Source organism: Poecilia mexicana, unplaced genomic scaffold, assembly GCF_051168715.1.
Source record: "Poecilia mexicana isolate PSO_F unplaced genomic scaffold, ASM5116871v1 scaffold_1, whole genome shotgun sequence".
NCBI classification, from domain to species: Eukaryota; Metazoa; Chordata; class Actinopteri; order Cyprinodontiformes; family Poeciliidae; genus Poecilia; species Poecilia mexicana.
The window spans coordinates 23,650,055-23,676,473 of NW_028263370.1; the positions used below are offsets into that span (position 1 = coordinate 23,650,055).

Consider the following 26,419-nt stretch of genomic DNA (forward strand, 5'->3'; position numbering starts at 1 on the left):
TATGATCTTCTTCACAAAAACAACTGATAAACCTGTTGACAGTCATCATCTGAGGTTAACAAAGCATGTTGGGTTGGAGCAGATAAGATTACTAAAAATACAACTTATCATCATTAACCGCCTTATTATAAGAATCCAGAAATATTTTTAAATATTCACAATGGACAACTAGACCTGGACTCTGGAACTTGTTGAAGAAAGCAGGCCACTAGAGATTTTTATCATTTGTACTGCACTAATAGCACTGAAGCATTGCAATTGAAAGGGTTAGATGAATAGGAAAGAAGCCAAACATACAGAGCTTTAATAAATCCTGAGTTTAGAAGCTAACATGAAGAAAGAACCCAATCTATGGCAGGTTTTCAACCACACTGCCTAACTTGTGCCCTCCCGACCAACCCCTGTGATATTTGTTTGTGTGTAGAGCAGATGGAACATGCTCTAAAACAGTCTGACCAAATATATTACTGAGACCTTATCCATGAAGACATGATGTGAGTCTTTACAACCTGTCTGACCTTTATACCTCACCCTGTGCGTTTAATCAGGTCTTGTTATCCTATCCTGCTTCTCAACCTTGTGACATTTCACTGTACAAGGTGGGGAATGCAGCCTTCCTCTTTACTGTGTGACAACAACCTGCATTTCAACAACTGCATTATATGAAACAGGAATAAATAATATTAGAAATGTGGTTTAATACTTAATGGAATGTTCGGTTTCATAACAAAGTCATCAAACTCTTTCTCTCCTCTGGAAGTTTCTAATAACTGAAAGCAGCTGTTTATGTATTTGGGGCAGAAGCTCTGAGTAATGACATTTGGCTTTTTTCCCATGCATACAAAGTGAGCATGTCAGGGTCTGAGATGGTTAAGGTAAGCAGATTGACAAACACAGCTCTGCTTCTTTGACACTTCCTGCCCCCCTCCTCTGCACCCCCTGCTGCAGCTTGACTGAAGAATTACTGTATTTGGTGCAATTTGATGGACTGCTGAACTGTGAATATGCTTTGGCTCCAGACAGCTGTCTTGCCCAGAGTGAAATGTGATGGATGGGAAGGAGAGCAGGGGGGACATATGGAAATGACCGGGCATGAAGGAAGAAAGAGAAATTCTGCTTCCCTTTGTTTCATCACCCTGACCACACACTGACAGTAGTTTGCTTCCCCACTCAACGATTCAACCACGTTCCTCACCTGCTTCCTTTTCCCCCAATCAGCATCCTGGGAGCCTAATCTCCTGCAGGTTCAGACTAAAATTAATTTGGCAAATGCAGGAGGTTCCTGTTATTGATCTAAATAACTTCATCGGGATGCATTTATCACTCTGGTAGTGACAGCAGCTATGTCTCCTTAAGCAGCTCCAAGTCGTTGAGGCTTGCAGGTCGGTGCCGCAGTGACAGCAGCTAAAGATCAGGATTGACAAAGTGCATCACCTCTGCGGATAGAGTGGCACCAAAGCATAATTTACCAATAACTCACTATATTTGGCGACGCCTTAGTCAGCAGAAATCTCACAGGCCATCAATCCAATCCAAAGAAATTGATCTGCTGATTGTGTTTGCATGTGACTGCGATGAGGGCAGAAAAGGTAAAGAAGGCAGAGCTGAGGAGATCGAGAGGCAGAAAGAAACCAATAATCCTTTATTTGGCCCTCAGAAGAGAAATTAGCATTGGGCTATATTTCAAAGAAAACAGTTATTCTGTTTTCAGGCTAATAGTCTGCATGCTGACCAATAAGTTTTCTGTCATCTGTGCTGAAGTTGGAATAGATAAAATATTTTGCATAAGTGATCAATGCAACTTTAACATTTCTGCATCAACTGCTGAAGTCTTTCTTTTCCTCACTGAAGATGAGCAGTTACACAGCATGATGCAGCCACCACCAAGTCTCACCATAGCAATGTTTTCAATATGATGTGCTGTTAGTTCTCCGTTAGACACATCATCTGACCTGAGCTGTGGGTCTCTGCACCTCCTCCAGAGCTACCATGGGCCTTGCTGATGAATGCTCTGTTTGCCCAGCCAGTCAGTGCAGGTGGACGTCCATGACTGGGTAGGTCAACAGTTGGTCCTTCTGCTCCATGATGAGATGAGGGATTGAACAGAGCTCTAAAATGTTCAGTTTGGAATATTGTTATAAAACCAGCTCTGCTTTAAATGTCTCCTCCCTGACCTGTGACCTCTGTTCCAGTGTCCATGATGCTCACCTGGCTGCTCTCTGATATTTTCTAACAAACCTCTGAGGGCTTCATACAACAGCTTGACTCACACTGAGAATAAATCACACAGATAAAGTCTACTTAGAGCAACTGGTTGCACTGTATTTTATATATGTATGCTTTACTTTTCAGATATATATTTTTAAATAAACAGACATCCTTGTAAGAATACTTTTGCAAGGCAGTGTATTTGTTATACATTCATATAATAGTATCTTGAGATTCTTTGAAAGTAAGCTTGACCCTGTGTTGATTTATTAAAATGTTTTTTTTACCACATGCCATATTTTAAGTGGCACTCTCTTTGTCCCAACAACTCTGTCAAATATTTCTCTTATATACCTTATATGCCTCTATGAATAACTTGTGTGAAAGCTCTTCATTTATGCAATATATGAACTTTGGAAAATTCAATCGAAGGACTTTTTTTAATGTTCTTAATTGGCAGCCTGCCATTTTAATTCATCAAGTGTATTATGGATTGTGGGACATCTGCCCATCTTGGAAATATGAGAGGCTTCAGGTTCTTAGGGAATTACTTAATGATGTGCTGATCCTACCTTTGAGTGTGTGCTTCCTAAAAGCACATGAACACACACTTCCACACTAAGCTAAGGTGTTTGTTCAACATCTTGTTCAAATAAACCTCCTTATTGCTGATATTAAAGCACTGCCACACAGCACTTTCCTCACCTTCCGGATATATTAGAGATAAATTTAAAAAAAGACATGAAACACAATAAGTTCAATAGTGCTGCTGTTAAGCGGTTCAAATAAAAGCAATATAAAAAAAAAATCTGCACTAAACACAATATGGTTCTTGTCTTGTGTTTACGCTTTGAAGGCCAGGATTTTATTTGTGGTCAGATTTCTGACACTAGTTGCATGTAGCTGCTTCGTATAACTGCAATCTAATGTGCATAATGTAAATTGGAAACAAGATGATGGCATATATGAGCAAAAATACTCAATACTATCTTTATCTCTAGGGGCGGCACTGGTGGAAGTGCTACGTAAGCAAGATCCAGTAATGCCATTGGTCAAAGATTCCCAATACACAACAGTAGAGCTGGAACTGTATAAAAACTTGATGTCAGAAGTAAGAGAGAAGACATTTTGGATTCCGAGACGATGAAATTGAGATGATGAAAATGTAATGTGTGAATCCGCAGATGTGCATTAAATGTCTTCCTGGTTGTCAGTGAGCCGGAGAGAATGGACTTTGTGTACCGTTTCTTATTTCATGAGTTTGGCACCTTTTAATTCCTCCATAAGAGTTCTTAAGAATGGAGCCAAATCCTTTAGACTCTTCTCCTGTGGAACAATTTTAGTCCATGAAGCAGACATCCTGTATACTTTTAAGGTTTAAAACTTCCATTCATTCAATACAAAACTACTTTGTTTATCTAAAAGGTAAAGTAAATGTCACTCATAGTATTAGTAACTCATAAGTATCTTCAAAGAGTTGTTGTAGATGGTAATGCAGGAAGAATTTCCAGTAGCAGTTAGTCATGCAACAAATCTAAAGACCTCATGTGCTATTAAAGATGTCACCCATCATTAGCATTAAGAGATTTAAAGAGGAGTTTCTGCTGCTCCTCTTTAAATGTCTGTCTGTGGTTGTGGTTCTGTTGGAGGCTTCTTTCTGTTAAAGAGGAGTTCTGTTCTCCATTGTCACCACATGCAATGGTATGAGGAATTGCTCCAAAGTTAAAAACTAACTGAAATTGTTGTCCACTGTTAGCATTTTTCTCTTTTGGGAGAGATTACAGCTAATTCATTGTTTTTTGAAAATTTGTAAAAGAAAATCTTAGAAATCAATGCTTTCTATGCATTTCCTTGGTTTTTGGATAGAATATCCTTTTAAACTGTTGGTTTTGGTGTGGGAACTTCAGGCACCTTTCCTTAAAGTACAACCACAGATCTGCCTTTGATTTACACAGGTTTGACATCATCATCATGGCTTTTCCAAATATAGGGAACATTTCATGCAAAATTCACTTTTTTAGCTCACAAATGCATTTTTTGTACTTTGAATACATTTTTTTGTACTTTGAATGTCTAGGAGTTAAAAAAATAATACACGTATTCTCTCCCGTGCTGCATAGATATCTTTATACTCTTTTTGGGTTATTTGCTCATTTTTCTCTATTCGCTATAACGTTATATTGGCTATGACGTCACTGCATTTGCACTGGAACTTCTTAAGAGGGTCATGACATTAAAAGACAAAAAAAGAACAAGGCCATGACTTCCGGTGTTCGGTTTGGCTGATCTGTTGTGAATCCGCCATTTTTTTTAATCCTCAAAACGAGTTTTGTCGTTCAAGTTCAGATGTGCCGAAATTGCAAATAAACAAGTCAAAATGTTTGCTTCTAGCGTGTATTAACGCACAAGATTCCTTACGTCGCCCTCCAGCATCAGAGCCTCATCGAAGTGTTTGGTTAAGTTTTATTTTTCTCGGGAATGGACCCACTTCAGAGGGAAAAGTCCGTTTTTGGAGCACTGCCGGACTTCTGCCAGTACCAGGGATTTTCCTAAAGACTCCGTCTGATTGAGGCATCAGTTCCTTCTCTCTGTGGAAACGATGTACACAGCAAAGAGGTAAACTGCTAATAACGCTAAAATGACAGCACAGCTTATTGTAGACAGGAATGTTGTGTGTTAATAATGGCGTCCCTGGCCATTCATGGTAGCATTGAGCCTTCTGCTTCTGTTAGCGCTGTGTGCTAGCTAGCTGTTAGCTGCCTCCTTGAGGACATAACTGTACTGTAGTGGTGGGAATTTCGGCTCTCTTCAGAGAGCCAGCTGTTGTGGCCCGGCTCCCAAAGAAGAGCCGGCTCTTTCGGTTCACCTGACTGTTTGCTCCCCTCTCTGTTTTCGCATAAGGGTATGACGTCCTCACATGTGATTGGCCACAAGGCTACGCTGCTGCGTTTGAAGAACGGCTCTCTCAAAGAGCCGGCTCTGAGAGCCGAAACGTTCTCGACTGACCGATCTTTACATCTCTACATTTTATTTTATTTTTTTAAAATAATTATTTGATCGTTTTTGTGTAGAGGAACACATGACCAAAAGCATTCAGTTACGTTCTTGATGCTCCTGTTAACTAACCCCTTAATTATGTCCAGGCTTTGTTTACTTAACTATTTAGTATTAAGATTTTAAAAGGTATCTGACAGGCATAGACACTAGAGTTAAACTTGTAGGTATTTGAGGGTAGATATACAGTACTAACACCTTTGCGATGCATTCATTTGAGCGCTTGGTTCTGCAGGTTCGTTGTCTTCATTCTCCTGCTCTGGGTCAGACTCTGGCTCCAACATGTAAGGTTGGATAGACAGGTCTGCCATCTTTAAAAAAACTTTGGAGCAGAAAGTTTCTTTGAGCATAGTGCAGAGAAAAGGAAGGATTTAAAAGTCACATTAAAGCAATCTTGGTGTATGTAAACTTATGAGTTTGAAGAAAGTAAAAATTCTAAATGGAAGTAATTGTTAGTCCCAGCTGACCTAAACCAGGAGAGGTTTGGTCTGGTTTAATGTCTCATGCAGGTGAAAAGGCGACACTGTTTTTACACAGGGTATGTAAATATCTGGTTTATGCCTCCCAGATGCCTGCTGAGTGTGTGTGTGTTGATGAAATCCATGTGTTTGTGGGCTTTGACAGTGTGGATGTAATTTTATTTGGACATAATCTTTCTCTCTGCTACTTGGTTCTACAGAATAGAATCAGGAAGCAATGTTTTTATTTGCTTCAGTCTACTGCTGCCATCGGACTGAAAAGGCAATATCCCAGAGATCCATCTGTAAACAAACAGCATCTCAATACATAAAGTGCATTGGATGAATAACACCAATATTTGATTCATTTCTTGTATATAAAAAAGCAGGCCAGTAAACATAAAAAAAAAAAACTTCAAATGTTTCTTTAGATTTTATAGAAAGTATATTTTCTACCCTTAGAGGGTAAAAAAAAAGCTTTGAGATGTGATATGTAAACCAGGGTGCAGCATACTAAAGCTGAACTGTTTCAGGTTTGAAAGCTTCAACAAAGCATTGATTTTAGGAGAACTGAGCCGTCTTCCAGTTCAGGGGAACAAAGAACACACGTCCAGCCACAATGTAGGTTTAAACATTTTCTGTGTTTCACAGACCCCAGGGCTTTGATTAATTGATTTTCAGTATCTACATAAAGTCCTGTTGCCTTGGATTTATACCCAACATGCAGTGCTTTCAGTCTCCACCGCCACATAAAAACACAAGGATTCATGGCTGCTCCCAGGCACCATATTAAATGCTGTTTGTCTTCTCCTGAAGACATAACTCTCCTCTGTTTACCATAGTTCAACAAGCCCCTTTGGGCCAACAGCCAGACTTTTACTTCTCATTTTTTCTGTACTACCTGGACATAAAATGAAATTCATGACAGATTTGTTTTCCCTGACACTATATTTGTCTTTGGAGGCAGAATCTGTTCTTTTAAAAATGTTTATTTTTGTTTTTTGTCACTTCTCTAACAGCCTGTGTAGATTCTGACAATAAAAAACATGCAGATCAGATTTTGACTTTACCTGTAACAGAGTTTTTATTTTTACTTAAAATATAGATTTAAAAGCCCCACTAACCATTTTTACTTATATCCATGTTTGGCCATGCTGACACGATGTTTGAGACAGACGAGCCAGTAACCCACGGTTACAGATTGAACCCTTACCTCGTGGCTCTTTCCCATCAGCACCAGCTTCATCCAGTTCAGTGTGACACAGAGCATTTGATTGCCCTTCATTACAATTGAGTACCACATCAATTTAGATGGGGTTGTTATAGCAACTTGGCCACCAAGCACATGAAATGTCTGCGCCTGGTCAATGGACACTGGATATTGAATTTTCCTCATTTAAGCCATAACCATCAGTGTGGTAAAAAACATCCCCCAGCTCTACGCTTTGCTTCATGTGGAGGATCTGATGGTGGTGGCCTCTTTCAGCAGTGGATGGTTGAGGAGCACAACAATGTTGACTTTGCTTGGCATCTCTGGGATGTGCTTGACAAACAAGTCCAGTTCAAGGAACTGGTGGAGCCAGTTCCTCCATGGATCTCCTCTTGAGCTGTCTTGGCAGCAAAAGAGGTCCTAAGGGGGTCATAATGTTGTGCCTGATTAATGTAAATGCAAGTATATATTATACAGGAATTATTTTTATTTATGTTGTCTTAGTTTGCATTATAGGTTCCAAAATATTTTTATTTAAGATAAACTTCTGAAAAATGAAATCACAATTTGGTGTGAAACAAAAGTCTGGTTGAATTTAATCGGAACAGTCCAGTTTCCACATACAGCTCTGAGCGATGTTAAAAAGGACAAAATTCTGCTTTTAATTGACCAGCGAAGCCATTCCAGTCTGCGGGCAAGGTGTTGGATTTAATTGAGAGGAGATGTCAGCTCTACGATTGGAAGACTCAACTACAGTAGTCCTCAGAGTCTGAGAGTCAGCAAAGTCAATGAAAGGCCTGAACTTTCAGACGGCATGAAAGAAATGAGGGCAGGCGATGGAGATTGGGTCCAGGGACATATCCAAGAGGGAGGGGAGGCAGGGACCGGCCAGAGACACGGAGCAAAGTACACTTACGTCTTCTTTTGCCTTCTTGGGCGTTTCATTGCTGCTGAATTACGCCTGATCTAAAAAGTGCAGACAGTTGGCTGCTCCAAGTTGATGATGAGAGCTCAGGTTCTGTGATATATCTGCCCATCAGACAGACTTAACTGCAGAGGCATTATTCTTCATTCCAAAACCCGAACACATTTATTACCTTGCTTCTCTGAGGATCCCTATTTATAGTGAAGCTCTCCTGCTAGAGACACAAAGAGAGCAGCAGCAAGGTGAGGCACGTTTATTGCTATACCACACACGGAGGGTTTACTTTAAACTATTTTATTCTGAACTCTTCAAATGATGACCTTTTTGCTCATAAAAGAAAACCCTATACATCCTGCATTAAAATGTCTCTATATGCAGATGATATACATGTTATTTTACATTCAGAGAGCTTTCTCTGATGCAAATCAATTCCCTTCCCAGAAATAGATCACATAAATACACAGTTTCTACCTCGTTCTGTTTGATCTGCATCTTTCTTTCTTTTTTTTATCTTATGCTGCAACAACATCTACACTGGCAACAGAACCTTGTCCTGCTGGGTGCTTTTTTTGGCCGTGTTCCTCATCTTGCTGGCTTGAGAAACCAGAGCTACTTCAGCAGTATCCACTGTGCCTTGGTGAATGAGAGACAGAAGACGTATGCCTTCTTTTCAAATGGTTACTGAAAGTCTTTAACCAAGAAAACATCAGAAATCTGAGATCAAGTGTCCTGATGAGACCTAATAGTCTTAATTCTTTGCAGCAACAGATGGTATTTTGTTCATGCGTTTAAGCACCGAGCTCGATCAGGCTGTAACTGCAGGAGGTGAGAAGTGACTTTTCTTTTCTTCTCACCCTGAGAACAAAAATGACTCATCAGATTTAAGGATGGAGCAGCTGAATGACTATCCTAGAGGGCCGAGCATTTAAAGACTAGACAAATCAAATAATGGCAGCAGTTTCTATAAAAACGTTTATAGAAACGTAAGAAGTATTTTTAATTGCAACATATTAAATACTCACGAAACTGACATTTTTTAGCACATATTGATGATCTTTTTTTTTATTCATATGCACAGAAACCTTCTCTTAGGCTTCCATTAAAAGCCTACATTCATGTCCGCCTGCTCTAAATCTGAGAAAAAAAAATTAAGAGATTTTACTCTTAAAATTTGTTTTTGCCTTCTGTCAATTTCTTGGGCAAAGATAATCTGAATACATAAATTTGAATAAATACATTTGCATTTATTAGAGGAAAAAAGGTACTCAAACCAACCTACATATATGTGGTATAATATCTGAAACTGGCCTCAAGGCTTTTATCTTCCATTAATGAAACTAATGAAAATAAAAATGTTTTACCTCATAGAAAAACTGTATGTGCAGTCTGTGGTAGCTTCACTTGGGATTTTCCATACTCTTGACTATTTTATGTCTTCTGGTTTCCATTGATAATCAGCCCATGTCTCCTGTTATTCTTACAAACTTCCATTATAGATTGAGATCAGTTTTTCATCTTTCAGACACGTTCAGCATCATGCGAGCCCACAGATCTGGGCGTTTTCAGTCCATTTTGATACGTTTGCTCGTTTTATCAGCAGCGTTCTGAAAAGTAGCAAAATGAGCTCACCGACTCATCTTCTCTCCTCGCCCGTCCTCGACTGAATAAGAGGAAAGTGTGATGGTCAAAATTAGCGACTGAGCCAATACAATCAGGCTTTTATCTCTTTTTCTCAAAGGCTGCTGCATGACCTTTTCTTCATCTAATTGGTTTATGAAGAGCCTCTTGCAGCTGCACTGAAGCCTGGCGAGATATGTAACGGCTGTTTGAAAAGTCTTTTTATCATGCTCCCATGTGATAAAACCAAATCATTCAGTGTCACGCATGAAAAAAAATGAACCCAAGTCATTAATGTGGAAAAACTATAAAAGTTAATTTTGACTAATTGATTGTTCAGTTAAAAAATGGATAAAAGTCATATTTCTTGTAAATAATGTGTTTTCCCTTTGAAATTGCCAGTTTTGGGGGTCAGATATATCTCAGTATTTTATGAGGCCAAGCTGCTTTTTGTTAGTTTTAGACCAGAATACCAACTGGATATTTGTTCTGAACTCCAGCAGATTTTACTGGAGCAGGGTCAAATGTCAGTTAGCTCTAATCAGTTGTTTATAATTGTGAATTTTAACCAAAAGACAAGAAATGGAATATGCATTTCTGTATTTACCAATAAAATTTACTGTATGGTTTATCGCCACAGTAAGAACACCAGTCAGATGGGAGACCGCCTGAAAAGCAGGAAGCAGACTATAACTCAGGGCATTCTGGGTAAATACAGCCAAAAGGAGTGTGCAACTCTAGCGGTAGAAATGTCTCATGGTCTTTTGTGAATGTCGAGAAATTCTACTACCACTAAAATGTGACGCCTCTCCATTTTGTGAAGAAGGAAGTTGTGTTCAGTGTCTTCAGGTGTTAAATACCCGAGAGATCATAACAAAGTCTGATTTCTGGGAAGAAAATCCTGAAGTAATGACTTTAGCGCAAACCTTTACAGTGTTTATATACATTTTAATGAGATGCTTTAGCTCTCTTTTGAAGAGTCAGTTAAATTTAGAGAAATATCCCAGCATGCATAGGGTTCTGTTGTGAGTCCAGCACCTCGGCCATGAGGTTCTGGTCAGAAATGACTCGTTTAAAAAGCCCTGACCGTGACAACGCTTGGCACATCAAACTGAATGGTGTCAGGCAGCACACAGCACCAGCTGCTTTTGTTTGTCAGCCTGCTGTTGTTAGCACAAAGTGAAACCTTCTGCCCGTGACGGCACCTCGTGATGAGATGGGGAAAGCAGAATCTCCCGAGCCGTCGCCCCAGAGAGCAGCGCTGCCTCCCTGGAACAGCACTGCAGTGAAGAGTTGTGCACTGAGCTTTTTCCCCTGATGAAAAAATAGAACAGAACCAAACGGATCTGCATAAACTTTAAAGAGCAACTTTCCAGTTTTTGTTCCAAGTAAAGTAAGTTTGTTTGGTTACAAAGTTTTTGTCATTTTCTGTTGGGAAATGATTCCCCCTGTCGACGGCGGATGTGGCAGGTGGAAAGTGTAATGGATAGTGTGCAGGGTGGCATCAGCAGCACATTTAAGTGTCTGCTAAAGCAGAGTTGTCGCAGCAGATGTCAGAGTAAGCAGCTGCTGAGCCATCAGTGAGCTGGCTTGTGCCGATGGATCAAGTGCTTGATGGATGGCGTAATGCCCCTGAAAGGACAACTTATTGCAATTTTAATTATGCTCAGCTCACTCCTGATGCTTTTAGTGCGTCCGCAGCGTCTAGCTGGGTGCACCTGCAGCCGATGGTGATGTGTGCTCTGCTTCCCATCCTCCCCTCGTTCAGTCCCATCAGTATGTACCGTGAGGAGACCGAAGCTGGTCTCAGAGCTGAGGGAAAAAATGTAATTAAGAGTTTCAGATTGGAGCCTGGTGTTAATCAGCTGTCCTGTCACCTTCATATCGTGTCACCTCTGAGACGATCTGCAATGACACATGAACGGGTCCCCGGTTAAAGCTTGCTGCCTGGCTTTGCCTCTGCGCCGCCGCCAGACTGGAACACATTACCAGTCTGGAATAAAGTGGAATAAAGAAAGAAGAGTAATGTGAAAATGAAAATGACAGCCTCCTACTAATTACTGTCGCTCGTTTAAAGAATAAAGAGCATTATGTCGCCCTAATCAGAAATGATGTATCTGTGGTTACATGGGGGAAGAAGCTTATTCAGACTTAGGTCTGTGGAATATGACTGATTAGTTTCAGAAACCTACAGCTGTCGGGGTGATTAACACTTTCTGATAATTAACGCCAGCAGTTTTGATTGTGATAAATGAACTTGATGTATCTGGATTTAAGCTACACTCTTTAAAACAAAAGAAGGCAGAGAGAGAAATCTTTAGTTGGGGACATTTCCCACCCAGACTCTCGACTCCTACTACTTGTGAATTTATATTTCACACTCATTTGCAAAAAAAAGGTGACCATTCTCTCTTTCTTTAACCACCAAAAAAGCCTGGTACGGAACGCATTTCACAGTTGGCTGTCTGTCACTTGAGCCATGGACCATCGATTCCCTCCAGCAAAAAGCACAAAATGCTTCAGTCAGGGAAATAAAACTTTGACTTCTTTTGATTTTCTTTCAGTCAAAAAAAAACTTAAAACCCAACTTTAAATTGACATTCGACACCTTTAAAAAAATGCCAACCCACACTCCAGTGCTGTTTGCTGGAAATTGTATATTTAACATTCAGCAAAAGGAAGCTTTGGCTTTCCTGCTGGTTAGACAACGAGATAATTAGTTTATCCACTCCACTGGTTTCGCTTAATGTCGAGGATCACGACTCGGGGGGCGGAATCGGATTTCTAATGAATCAGACTCGTTAGGGATCTGTTAAAGACGTGGCTGGAAACGTGGTCCACCTGACTGATATAGGAAGCCAACTAGTACCACTGAACTTCAGGCATGTAAAAACAAAAAAATCAGCTGCAAATGTGTAGGGACTCAAGTCTCAGACCTACAAACAGAGAAATATGTACATTTAAAGGTGACCAGACAACATTTATAAAATAAAAGCCAAGTTTTCTTACTTCTTGAAGATCTTTCTGACCACGGCTTGGGATCATATCATCTTAGCGGTGTAGTCGGATAAATCCTGCCTGTAGGCCTGTTCAGGTCACCATTGATGTTGCTAGGGTCACATCCATTACTTGGCCTGCCCTGCATTCGGTTCAGTGTTTGCATTGTTAACATTTATTGTCGCTAACATACCACCTCGTGTTTCCCTTTGAGTTTGTTTTGGGTCTAAAGGTGTAAATGTCTGTAGAACCAACTGAGGAGACGAGACATTCGACATCAGAGGGTCACAAAGATGAAACGAGGCCATTTCCTCTGCTTTGGTTTTTCACGTTTGATGTAGATGGATTCATCCACTCGTCTCAGGAACCACAGTCTTCCCTGTCCCAAACACACCTTGCTATTTTCAAGAGCCTGTGCATCAACCTTGAGATGTAGATGAGCTGCTTGGTGTTGATCTGATGAACTGACTCTTCTTGTGTTTGGTCAATCTTTTGAGTAGCTGCTGAATCCATGTTTAGAACTGAAAAAGCCTTTCAGGTGAGAGATGAATTATGAGAAGTCCAGTTCCCTTCTGTTTCTGTTTGGGCATTTTGGATTATCATGTTTTGGTTGGCAAACACAAATGCTGTGACCTTAACCACCTCAATGAATATTACGATTATTGGTTATACCAAGCACCTACACTGGCCAGTTCCTCAAAGGTCACACTCCCAGGAAATGAAGTTTTTGGGTTTAATGTTCATAATTTTCCTCAGTACTTCAGCTCTTCCTGAATCCTCACATTACTCTTAGATCTCCATTCACCTTCATAGCAACAAAAACAAAAGTTGATCCAGAATCTTTTGATTTGCTTAAGAATCCTGCTAACATTGAGAGTAAAGATAAGAAAAGCCTCAATCTGCTGCACTCTGCAGCGAAGTTGTGGATAATTTGAACTACTCTGTTTTTTTTTTTTTTACAACATTTCAGAGACTGTTAATGAGACACAAGTGTCTTGAACTGAGCATTGTGATCTTTCTGCATCATTGATCGATTCAACAAGAGCCAAACTAAAGACTGTTTCATGCATGGACCTTGTCAGAATACAAGGGAGAACCTACAGCTCTTTCAGATTTTCTTTTTGTATTTCTTTGAAACACACCACTCGTTTACTGAGAAATAGCTTTTCAGCTAGTTACTGATTAAACCTTTAAAAAGGGCTTTGTGTTTTCAACTTTCCTGTCTGCCTGCATAAAAATCTACCATCATTTAAACTGAATTTTAGATAAAGAAATATTAGCTAAACATGTCTCAATCTTGTCCAGAGATACAAGTTCATTTCATGCTAATCTGCATATATTTAAAAACAATGTGTGAATGCAAAAGAAGGATATAGATGTGGGTGGATTATTTGTAACATATCATTCACATGTGCAGGGATCCTCTTGTTTCCATTTAGTCTTCAGCCTTCAGATAGAAAAGACACAACACTTTGTGTTGCCTTGTTGCTGAAAATGTGTGATATAAATAAAATTACCGGTACCTTTACCGTTTACCTTTACATTTTTGAGCTGCAGGAAACTTATATCGTACATTGTTTGTTCTTTTCATCCATTCAAGCCCAGAAACTAGATTTCAGCCATCAACCAGCAACCATTAGATATTTCTGAATCAACTTCTGCTTCACCATAAGAAATGTTGGTAGCAGTTATGTAGGTCACCAAATGAGTTAAAGATCAATTTGTTTGATATGGGATCCCATAATGACATGTCAAACAAACATATCAGACACACATAAATTAATCGGTATACCAATGTGTTGATCCGGGTACATCTTGGGAAAATTGCCAGCTTATTACAGGTAAACAGGGACACACAGAACCAACACACACACACACACACACACACCAAGGGGGAATCCTGATGAACTGTTTGAGGAAAACAGAGAGAACCCCTGCATACACTTGGAAAACATGCAGGCTCCTGCTGTGATTCAAGCAGAGGGCTGATGCTGATCACCATCATCATTAACCAACAAAAAAGAGGTCATTTTCCTTTAGTCAAAGAGTCTCATTTGCAGAAGGTTCTGTTTCTGCATAGTCCACTAACTTCATTCTGAAATCTCACTGCTCACTTTCAACACAAATGTCTTTTTTACTTTTCATGAATATGTTCTTTTTGTTGAATTGTAGGAGATGATAACCTGGTTTTACTGTAAATTTGTGGGAGTTGAAGACTTTCAGATCAGTTCATTAGGTTGACACCCACCATGTCCCGCTGAGCCAGCAAGCAACAACATGAAAGACAATGATGATTTGGGGATATAAAAGTAAAATTCTAAATCAAAATAGTGTATTTCTGTGAGCAAGTCAGGAATTAGCTCATTATGACAAAGGCAAATTCAGAGCAAGCCATAGGTATATTCCTTCTCCTCTAGATATTAGAATATTCTGTTCTCAATCAATCTGCATTTTATATAACAAAGAGCATCTGAACAGAGAAACATTTCCAATGTCATGAACTTAAGATCTTGTATTAGTCTCCCTTAAGAGAAATTTGTTTAGGAATCAGGGGCAAAACTACAGTACAACAATAAAACAGCACATCCAAAAAAGACAATAGCCACAAACATAAAAGCAAAAATTCACAAAAAAACACAAATGTCAGATCAGCAGTACATTCCCATAACCATCTCATTTCCATTCACATACAATACATCTTCTACATGCTACTCTTGATCACCGTCTGGGCCTCCTATTACTCTGTTCAGGCCCCAGTAGTCGGAGAGCCTGTTAAATTGTTGATACATGTATTATATCAACAATACATGTTGATACAATAACATAAAACTCTCTAACGAGAAAAAAATGAGAATCAAGTTTTGTTTATTGAATGAAAGAAAGGCTGACCACTTTTGGGTGTGGGTGTCTGTGTCTCTGTGTTTTCTTCTGTAAAGGTCAACAGGAAATGTATGGATTCAGACTGTAGAGATGTATGAAACTAGCTTCTTCAGTAGGGTGTCTGGTAACCCTTGGAGATGGGATAAGGGACTATGTCTTCAAGGAGCCTTTGCAGAAGAGCCAAATTAGCTGAGGTGGTTCAGAGTTCTGCAGGATGCCTGCCAGGAGTTTTGTCAGGAGAATGTATAGTGAATGGGTGAATGACAGACTGTGGTATAAAGTACTTTAGGGTTCTCTGGACTGAATAAAGAACTGTGCCAGTATAGGCCATTTCCCATTTCCCAGGAGGTGACCATAAGAGAGACCCAGGACTCATTGGAGTTGCAATAGATCCATTTTAGCCTGGGAACATTTTGGGACTTCTTGAATGAGCCGCAGAGTGCTACTGGGTGAAGAGATGTGAGGCTAGAAAATTTAAGATTTCATGTAGTGTCTTAATACATCTGCCTCACAAGATGAGATGATAAAAGATGTAGGGCTCATGAAAATATGACCATCCAACTATTGTCTTCTGTCTATCCCAAATTGTGGGATAAGTCCAGAAGGGAACCCTAGACTCTCCTCTCACCAGCGTCTTTTTGAACCTTGCTTTTGCTACTTTATCTCAATCATCTGTCTGGAAATTCTGACCTTGAGTGATTGCCCTGTTTTGTGGCAAAGAGGATTTACTGTTAAATTTTGTTAAGCCGTTTTGCACATATACACAAGGTGATCTTGGACAGCATCTTTTTTTTGTCCCACACCAAATTCGTCCTGCGCCTCCATTTTTCAGTGCGAGGTATCGATTCCCTCCAATGTACGGAGCTCTGTTATCTAATTAGTGAACACGCAGAACTGCACATTCTATAAAAATAGCTCCCTCCGAGAAATAGAGATTGTTTGAACATATTCCACATTGTCACTGTGGGCTCCCACTAAATGAACTCTCCAGTGCATTTAATGATAAGATATATAATAAAAATGAGATAAAAACTGATGCTGTAGAAGGAAGGAGCAAGAAGAGTGCCACTGCGCTTTTTCAAGTCAAAGATATATTCTTATAGTTACACATTCTTTGCCACAGTGAGATGGCGGGATGCCTTTTTAGCTTCGCTTTGATGTCTGCTGAGACTATATCTGTGTGCCAATAAAATTCTAACTCTTCCCATTTTCTGTTTGTTGTTGCTGCTCTGTGTTTTAGTGGAGAAAAGTCAAAGATTCTTTGTTTTCCCTGCACCCTGGCTTGCACCGTGATGAGCCCTAACCCTTCAGTGGAGACTTTATGCCCAGCCTGATAGGGTTTGTTTCGCTTGACTTCATCAGGAGCTGACCTTAGAGGAGGATGTGCCATGAGGAAGAAAATGGGAGTGTTTGTACCCCAAATGAAATGCCTACAACAGCCTGATCTAAGAGAGGATTATTAATTCAATCATTGAGCTGTTCTCAAAGTAACCAAAGGCTTTGAAGTCTTTGCGTTTGCTCTGCACAATGTAGATTTCCTTTGAATCTGTTATTTATTTTATCCCAATTAGATGTCTTAATGAGGCATCTCAAGCATTCTCCAATGAAGTATTTTCTTTATGGATATTCTAGAATAATCTTAACATCTCCTTCCATTTGATTTATTTATTTTCTGGATGAATCAACCAAACACTTGGTGCTGTGGGTCAGTATCACAGTATCAGAGGTCACTTCCTCCATAAAGTATGGTAAGAAGAAGAACAAACTTTGTTTCCCTTAGCCGTTGTAGTGGGTTCCTTAATGCATTCTTGCATCGTCCTTGCCAGAGTGTATTTTCCTCAAATTATAAATCCTTTCTGAAGAAGACAGCAGCAGGCTTCTTATGGACTTTTACAAACTTTGGATCCAGGATGGCTGGAGCTCTCTGAGCATTTTCTACTGCTCTTCAGACAGCAGTTGTTAAGGTAACCTTTCTATCTTAAGTCTTTGAAGCTGAGGGTAGGATACAGTGTGCCCATGTGAAAAACGGCACTTAAAAGTTTTTCTAGGCTGCAAGGAGAATAAACGGCAGGTTTATCTATACTCAAAAGGTTAGATATAATAGATAAGCTTTACAATCTCACTCCTCCCATGCAGTGCCACATGACTGGTTTATCATCTGACCTTTTCTTCACCTTGTAGTGGCCCATTGATCTTCCGGTTCTTCTAAGGATACCAGCTGCAATCCTCAAACACAAACTTATGCAAAACTCTTGCAAAACACCAAGTGGTGAAAGAGCTGTTGGATGGTGGGGCAGTTGGTAGCACTGGTGCCTAGCATCAAGGAGGTCCTGGGATTGAATCTCACTTGGCGTTTAAATGTTCTCCCTGTAAATGTGTCAATTACATTTGTTGGTTCCTGAGCAATCAATTTATCTATCTAAATATTAATTGACTTAATCAATGCAAGGAATCCAAAAATGTTGATTAAAATCAAACCTGAATGTATGGTACAACTAAATATGATCATATTAAAATGTTAAATTTCACAGCTTTTTATGGTGTCTAAAACTTGACCTTTCTGACCTTCCTTGATGCTCCTTACAGGCATCATGCTAGAAGATCTGCTCTCCAGTCAGCAGAGCCAGTTTAGCTGCCACCTGCTCAGGACACTTTGCTCACTCCAAATAGAATAAGTGGAACCTTACAGAAAACAGTTATTTTTTGTTTCCTTCAGTTACAGCAGTTATTTTTAAGAACATACTATTGATGAATTCATAATGAAAGGTCTTTCTTAGAAGCACAAGCAATTCCAGATATTCAGTTCAGTACACAACAAAAGCCATTGTCTGGTTTATTTGTGTGACAACAGAAGAAACTAAAAAGCAAACCAGTTATTGATGATATGATTCAGGGAAGGAGAGAGGTAGCTAGAGGGGGAAGAGAGGGTGAAGGTAAGGAGCAACAGACAGGTCATATTACAAGGACAATATGGGAAACTACAAAGAATACAGATAAAGAGAACGTGCAAGGAGACTGTGTAAGAATGAAGTGAGTATGCGTAGGGTGGGGGGCAAGTCCAGTTAAACAGACCAAGAGGGTTTTGCTAAGAGGAAAAAAAAACAAAAAAATATGGCAGGTGAGGAATAAAAACTCAGAGGAACAAGGGAAAGACATTCAGATGAAGGATGGAGTAAATGAGAGGAGGCAGACAGAGAAGGAGATAACCCAAAGTGATCCAGATACCTGAGCCAAAAGGAGTGAGTGTGATGGAAGAGCGTGACATGAAGCGAGAGAAGATGTCCGGAGGAGGGCAGAGTACAGTAAACCCCTCCATGACTCAGCCTTGATGTCTTAAAAAAACATACCCTACTTTATGTTTAATTGACCTTCATTCTTAAATTTACATGTGTTTAATCTGTGCTTGTAGTTAAGAGTGAAACACTCGGAGTGCTGATGTCTGACTGAAACCTTGGCCTTTTTCGTCTCCTGTAGCTGTGACTACGCGATGCTAGATAAGAAGCACTCATGTCCCAAGGCTAGCTGAGTCTTTTTGTCTTTGTAGTGTGTATTTATATGTGCATAATAATGCATCTGGATGCTGTTCATGCACCTTTGATGCAAATGCCAGACATATTACCCTTCACTGCACAGCGTGGAGCAGAGAGTGAGATATTAACATGGTGCACACAGAAGAGTTTTCTATAAGTGGGTTCTAATATTCCAGTTTCAATACCCAGAGTTCCTGGATACCTCTAAAACATACAGTATTGCAGTGTTTGTGAGAAAGAGAAGAGAAGGTTTGAAGACTATCTGAAGAGGTGGATTAACTACAGTGGTCTGTTCATTCAGCTGGCCGTGCAATCAAGGCAAGAAACATGAGTTTAGCTCTGAATTTAAATACTTTCAGTTTCTTTTTCTGTAATTTGAATTCTTCATTTTAAGATTTGTGTACTTATGTTTTTATCCACTTACCAACAGGTCAACAAAAGCCTTTGTTTTCTATTGAGCCAGGCCAAATAGCAAAACCCATAGACTGTTTCTCAGATTGTCTTGCTGTCAGCGAGTCTTTGTTGCTGCCAGTTGACAACGTCTCACATAAACAGCTCTCACCAGTTGATAAAGTAATTGCTCCTCGGTTGACATGCTACAGGGAGGTGGGGAAGCTTAATCACTTCCAGATAACGATCAGTTCCAGCTGTCATTTTCCTGTTGACTGTCTTGATGCTTGCAGACAACTACAAGCTTCTTTTCAGGCAGTTGTTCTATTGTTAGTAGACTGCAGTGACATTTAGCAATTAAAAAGTAAGCAAAAAAAGCTTTTTGTTTGTGTTACATACATGTCTTAAAACCCATTGAAGCTCAAATACAAGATGTTAAAGAGCAGTTTAAACAATCTACAGCTTATGAATTTGTACTTTTATGGGATTTTTTAATAATTATAAATATACTACACACTGTTCTAAAAGTCATTTATTGGCTACACTACACTTTGCCAGGCATAAATTTAATTTGCCCAACTGCCATAATTCTTTGAAGCACTGATTCAGCAAAGTGAAAGGTGTCGCACTGCATGATCTGTTCTGGAAGCAGGATCCACACCATTGGTGCTTTTACAGATGTGCTGAAGCAATACTTCCTTTAACTGTACATCTGTAAAGTGTAACATTTATTCATGTTAATTAAAATACTACTTGTTATAAGATGATCTATTTTCCTGGTTAATGAATGATAAATGTCATAATTTAGTTCAAAGATTTTAAGTAGAATTGTGTATTGGACTCACAGGACTGTTAGCTAGTTGCTACCATCAATGTGACCTCTGGTAACTCGTCGCAGATGGAAAAAAAGACCTTTATTATTCATAATAATCACATTTTATGAGTTTAACTAAATGTGTTATTGTACTTTACAAGACTATATACACCATGTATTCATGGCAAACACTGATTTTACTCTTTCCTCATGTTTTATTATTGTACAGTGGCACATTTTTTCAATAAGCAGTGTTAAATGCAGCTAAACAATTTTTGTCTTTATTTCTTGTGATTCTCTTTCAGTCATATACTATTTTTATGATTACCATGACAGACAAATAGAAATAAAAGTATCCTCTCTGGAAGTATTTATTTTAGCACATGATGGCACAGGTGATGGTGCTTCTGGAACAGAACATGCAGTGAAAAATGCAAATAGGTATTGTGTAAACAGGAAATGGAAGACCTGTTTGGAGACGTTGATGAACTTGTATCCTCTAATGTGTGAGTTGGTGTCAGGGCGGCAGGTGGTGCTAGACTTTTTTTGTTATCTGTTATCTTGACCGACAACATAAAAACAAAATCGGTCCTGTACTATTTTTATCCGTGAAATTACAATCATATTAACGTCGGCTATTTATTCGCATTTTATGCGGTTTAGTTAATATTCACCGTGAATCCAGATCCCATCACCAATTAAGCAGATAAATGCATCTACATCTAAGCGACTTCACGTTTCTAATTCATCGCAGCAGCGGAGCCTCGTCCGCAGTGGTTGAGCAGCGGACTGCGCATGTTGCAGTCTAATTAACTTTTGCATCGTCATTTATTTCCTCAAGATAAACTACCGGCTCCTCAAATGGATTAACACAACGTTGCATTCTCTTTAGTTTTCTCTGATCTGTAATGGAGACTTGAATTTAACGCGCCATTTCAACCAAAGGTTTGTAATGGGCTTCCTAACCATTTTTTATTTGTAAATATTGATTTTATAGCCATTTAGCCAAGTCTCTGTAGAACCATTTGTCTCTGCTAATGACATCTTCAATACATTTTTTGATCCCAGGCTTAGTTTATGGACTGAACAGACAGAAACAGTTACCATTATACATTTTGAAGTGTTGATTTTATTTTTGAACCATTTTTAATTTTGAAGTGTTGATTTTATTTTTGAACCATTTTTTAATTTTGATTTTATTTTTGAACACTTATTTATTGTAAAGTGTTGATTTTATTTTTGAACCCTTATTTATTGTAAAGTGTTGATTTTATTTTTGTATTGATTTGATTTTTGAACCCTTATTTATTTTGAAGTGTTGATTGTCTGAAAGACCTTACACATGAATTGCCCCATATGGGGTTTGAACCGACGACCTCAGCATTACCAGCACGGTGCTCTAACCTGCTGAGCTAACTCACCTACCTTACAAACTGTTGAGTTTCCATGGATTTAAGAAGAACTTACATGATCTTACCACAATGAAGATTTGATAAAAGTGCTTATATTCTAATGTTTTTCAAAACAACATACATAATATTTTATTTTCCAGAGATTTTGTATTTTTAAGTGTTGATATTATTTTTGAACCATTATTAATTTTCAGGTGTTGATTGTATTTCAGAGATATTTTTTATTTTAATGTGCTAATCTTATTTTTGAACCATTTTTTATTTGTAAGTATTGATTTTATTTTATAGCCATTTAGCCAAGTCTCTGCAGAACCATTTGTCTCTGCTAATGACGTCTTCAATACAATTTGTTGATCCCAGGCTTAGTTTATGGACTGTAATGTGAAATTAGGCACAAGTATAATTTTGTTCACCAAGTTACTGTGCTCTCTGAGAGGATCTGTGGTATTTGACATTGTTTCATGCCCATTGTTGACATTAGTCTCTAACAAAATTTGGATCATCTACCAGGAACACTGTAAAGAGCCTGAGTTTCTGTAGTGTAGTGGTTATCACGTTTGCTTTATATGCAAAAGGTCTCTGGTTCGAAACCAGACAGAAACAGATTTTGCATGTTCTATTCATCACAGGTGTTTACTAAAGGTCAACAAGGGTCTGTGGTGTCATGGTCTGTACTTTGAATCCAGACATCTGAGTGCAAACCTCAGTTGAAATTTTCATGCGTTGCATCTCACATCTTCAACTTTGGAACCTCAAACTGAAACAAAGCAGAGAAGTTCAGTTCCTGTAGTGTAGTGGTTATCATGTTTGCTTTACACGCAAAAGGTCTCTGGTTTGAAACCAGATAGAAGCGGTTTTTGTCGGTTATGCATCTCTTGGGGTGCAGTGAGACAACAAGAGCCTTCCTCTTTGGTGATGGTTCATTTGCCAATCGACTTCAATGTTGGCTTCTTTGAAATCGAAGATACTTTACTTCAATTACCAATTGGCAGTTCTATGGCGTAATGCACATGTGTCTACATCTACATTTTTCTTGTAGTGACAAAAACCACCCCAATAACTTTTAATAAATTAAATTAAGCGACTTCACTTAAATTAGCATCACTTCACCCGCTGGGGTCTGAACAACTTCCTCCTGGTTCCCATCTGCAGAAAAATCTGTGCTAATTCATCAGTCAGTCGGATCTGTCTGATCCAAACAGATCAAATGAACTCTGTGAGTGTTTTACCCTGCGTGGTCCGGTGTGAGCTTTTACCAGGATTTTTTTTTATTTTTTATTTTTTTTTGTGTTTTCGCTTCTCTGAAACGGACAGATGTTACGTCTGCAGCTCCTCCAGAGCGCCGCTCTCCTGGGTAACTTCCACCCAGGAGGCTCCATTTGTTAAATCCGCTGGATGAGTTACTCCCAGCGGTTTCTAAGTCACCGCAGTCCGCAGTGGTTGAGCAGCGAACTGCGCATGTTACAGTCTAACTTCTGCATCGTCATTTATTTCCTCAAGATAAACTGCTGGCTCCTCAAGTGGATTAACACAACGTTGCATTCTCTTTAGTTTTCTCTGGTCTGTAATGGAGACTTGAATTTAACGCGCCATTTCAACCAGACGCTCCAAAGTGTCCGGTCCATAACTCTTCAACACGCTGTCAGCTCCCGGTCAGAAAGACGCATTTAGTTCAGAGACCATGAGATGATATTCAGAAAGGATTTTTTTTATTATTAATTGATTTCAGTTGCCTCAGAGACTAAATCTTTGCGTAAAGTCTATAATGTCTGCCCATGTGACTTGTTTTTATTTGCTTGCTTACCTTTAAACACTGATTTAAATATTGTAATTTTTAAACTGAGCAGTAATTTTACATCCATGGAAACTCAAATGTAATATTTAAAACTGACCTCAATACCTAAAATCAGTTATTTAACAATTTGAGGTGTTTACTTTATTTTTAACATTGTATTTCATACATTTATGCTAGGGCTGCCCAAGTCTAGTTTTCCAGAACTACCATCTGCAACTTTAGATGGATTCCTTCTCTAACGCACCTGGACCATTGACTCGTTATAAGCCTCTACAGACCTGAATGAGGGAAGTCAACCTTTTGTCTGGGGTGTTTTAGCAGGGATGCATCTAAAGTTGCAGTCTGAAGGACTGCAGCTGGGCACTCCTGATTTGTACCGTCAATGTGGCCCGTTGAGGGGGGCCAATATGCTGAAGTGGCCCTCGGTGAAACTGAGTTTGACACCCCTGCTCTATATGCTGGAAACCAGTGATGATGAAGTCACAGAGTCTCGATACTCCAGTAGCAGAGTGAGTGAGTTCACGCGCGCTGATCCAATGATCGGGTCTCACCATAGGTAAAGGGATTAGTTTGTAATCTAGAGCCCAGTGGTAGGCCAAACGGTCCGGGTCAGAATGGGTGGAACAGATCTAAAATCTATGAGGCGGAAATTGGGGTTGAAGTATATGAAGATAGACTCGGAATCAGCTGCAGGTCAAGTACATGACACGGACATGAAAAACGCTTGAAAGCTTTTGGTGGTTGACCACAAATCATCTCACGCTGAGATGGTTGATGTAGGACAGGTGGAAGCAATCAGACAGCCAACAGGAGCGGGAGGAGCTGGAGAGCAGCATGAGCCATGGCAGGAACAGGGGCATCATGACAAGTTCTCTTTATTAACCAGTCTGGATGCCCTCCAGCTGTTACCTAAGTTCATGAGATTTGGCTCATTTGAATACAAACGGCTAAGATTAACTTCCTTTGGAGGAAGCTAATTCTCTATGAAAGAATTAGCTTCCCTGTGAAGGGTTCAGTTTAGGAAACTTTCTGTCAGGAACGTTCTGTCATCTAGCAGAGACTTGAAGTCGAGCTCCTGCTCCTTCACGTTGAAAGGAATCAGTTGAAGTGGTTCTGCATCTGACCAGCTTGACCAATGTCTGTCTTCTGAGCTCTGATATGAGCAACCTGCTTTTATCCACACAACTACCACTCACTAAAGTATTTTCTCATTTTTTGACCATTTTGTGTCCGACACCAACAACCATGTTGAAAGTCAGTCACTCAAACCCTCTCCTGCTGTCTTCATCACTGACATTGAGTTTCTGTGAGTGTGTATTTAAGTGCTTTGTTAACGATTGTATTCTCTATTACAAACTTTGATGTATATTTATATAGACACCTAAAAAGTGCTCATCAGCGGTGTATTAACTGAGCTCTCATTCAGCATGAATGCACTGCCACTTTTGATTTAGCTTGGTTTAATTTAACAGCCTTTCTGTGCTGCTGTGCTAATACCTGACTTCAGCAGCAACACCTCTTCAGGTCATTGTTCTAATTAAACTTTTGCCTCACATAGAGATGAGCCAGTCATTTTTTTTTCTTTCAAAAAATGTCATTAAGACTGATTAATTTGTGATGACATGAAACAATTTCTAAAATTGCGTATGGCACTTTGACTTGGTCATGTAGTAGATGGAACATTTAGTCATGGTTGTAATATGTTTTCCACACTCCTGGTTAATTGTCTAGGCAACCAGGCAAGTACAGTGTGGCTGGCATTTTGATTCAATAATTGCAAGTCAAGTGGGGATTCAAATACAGAGTCTGCTTGAGATACAGACGCCTGGTCTGGTGTTGCTTGAGGTTTGTCCTTCTATACTAGTTTTCACTTTTGGACAAGGTATTGCTTTTACAACCAGGAGCATCTGATTAAAGGTCAAATATAAAAGCCTTAACTATGACCCCAAATCCCAGAGGAGTAGAAAAACAGCTGCAAAGCAGGACCAAAACGCAGAGAGAGAAGGAAGAAGCTCAGACCATTCCTTCCTCTGGGGATAAGATCCATGGAAGAAATGGATCCAACTTTTCTCTGTCCACCTTTCTAACCATAGAGCCAGATGGAGATTTAAAGAAGAGTGGCAAATGCAAATGAGCTGGATTAGCAGAGCTAGCCAACAACTGAGGGTGTCATCCAGGACGTGTACATGGAATATGATCTCTGTTTCTGGATGTTGAGCTGTTATGTCATGATTGTCCTCAGCAACTGTCTTCAGTCAGAGGCTTCTTCAGTTTTGTTGCAAGACTGACTGTTACTGGAGTCAGTCTTGCATCCCGAATGACTGTTTGAAGATGTTTAGATGACATCGTTTCATTTCTTTTTGAAGTACAGTATTTTTCCTATTGAACTGGATTGAGCTATGAACCAGCACATGAATTCTCATTAGATAACATTTAACGTTATGAATTACAACACTGTTTTTAATTGAAAATTAACTTCCTTTGTAGTGAACAAAAAGTGGACAAATTTCCATCTTTCCTGGAAGATCTTTTGAAGAATCTTTTTTTTTTCTGCGTGGCGTCTAATGTGAATTTCACATTCAAACTGTCATAAGGGGATGAGAGGACGCACGTCTGTGTTTCACCTCCCTCCAAGCAGAGGAGGCGGCACATCTCTGACAGCCCAAATCCAAGGAAGGAGGGGGTTACAGGACCGCATACACAATTACACTGCAGTGGACAAAAAGTGGACTTTATCAAAGTACAACTGGACATGAAGTTACCCAGTTTTTTATCATTTTTTGATAAAAAAAAAAAAAAAAGATAAATGATGAAAATAGACCCTTTTCATTGGCCTTTCTCTGGCAGTGCAGGCTTTCTTTGTATGAGCCATATGTTCATGCTCTCAGTTGAACGGACCCTCTGGCATGTGGTCCATCCTCATCCACAAACTGCCCAGGGTTCTGGTTCAGAGGGCAAATAATCGAGACTTAGCAGGAGGTGGAAATGTCCTGGCATTCTGTGAGCCTCCGAACATTACCGGGGCGTGAGGCGAAGGATGCCAAGGCACTGGTGGCTCTGGAGTTTTATTTTGGTCACGTTTAGCATGATTACTGCCGTCTGTCACAGGATTTGGAGTATTTACTGCCA

General features: G+C 39.5%; 1 protein-coding gene and 1 non-coding gene across 2 annotated transcripts in view; both read left to right on the forward strand.

Annotated features, from left to right (window-relative positions):
- The window catches only part of sorcs3a (sortilin related VPS10 domain containing receptor 3a), a 216,761-nt gene that overhangs the window by 59,898 nt on the left and 130,444 nt on the right, over nucleotides 1–26,419 (forward strand). The window lies entirely within an intron of this gene.
- trnai-uau (transfer RNA isoleucine (anticodon UAU)) lies at nucleotides 22,026–22,098 on the forward strand. The gene has a single exon. It is a non-coding gene; the product is annotated as a tRNA-Ile (tRNA).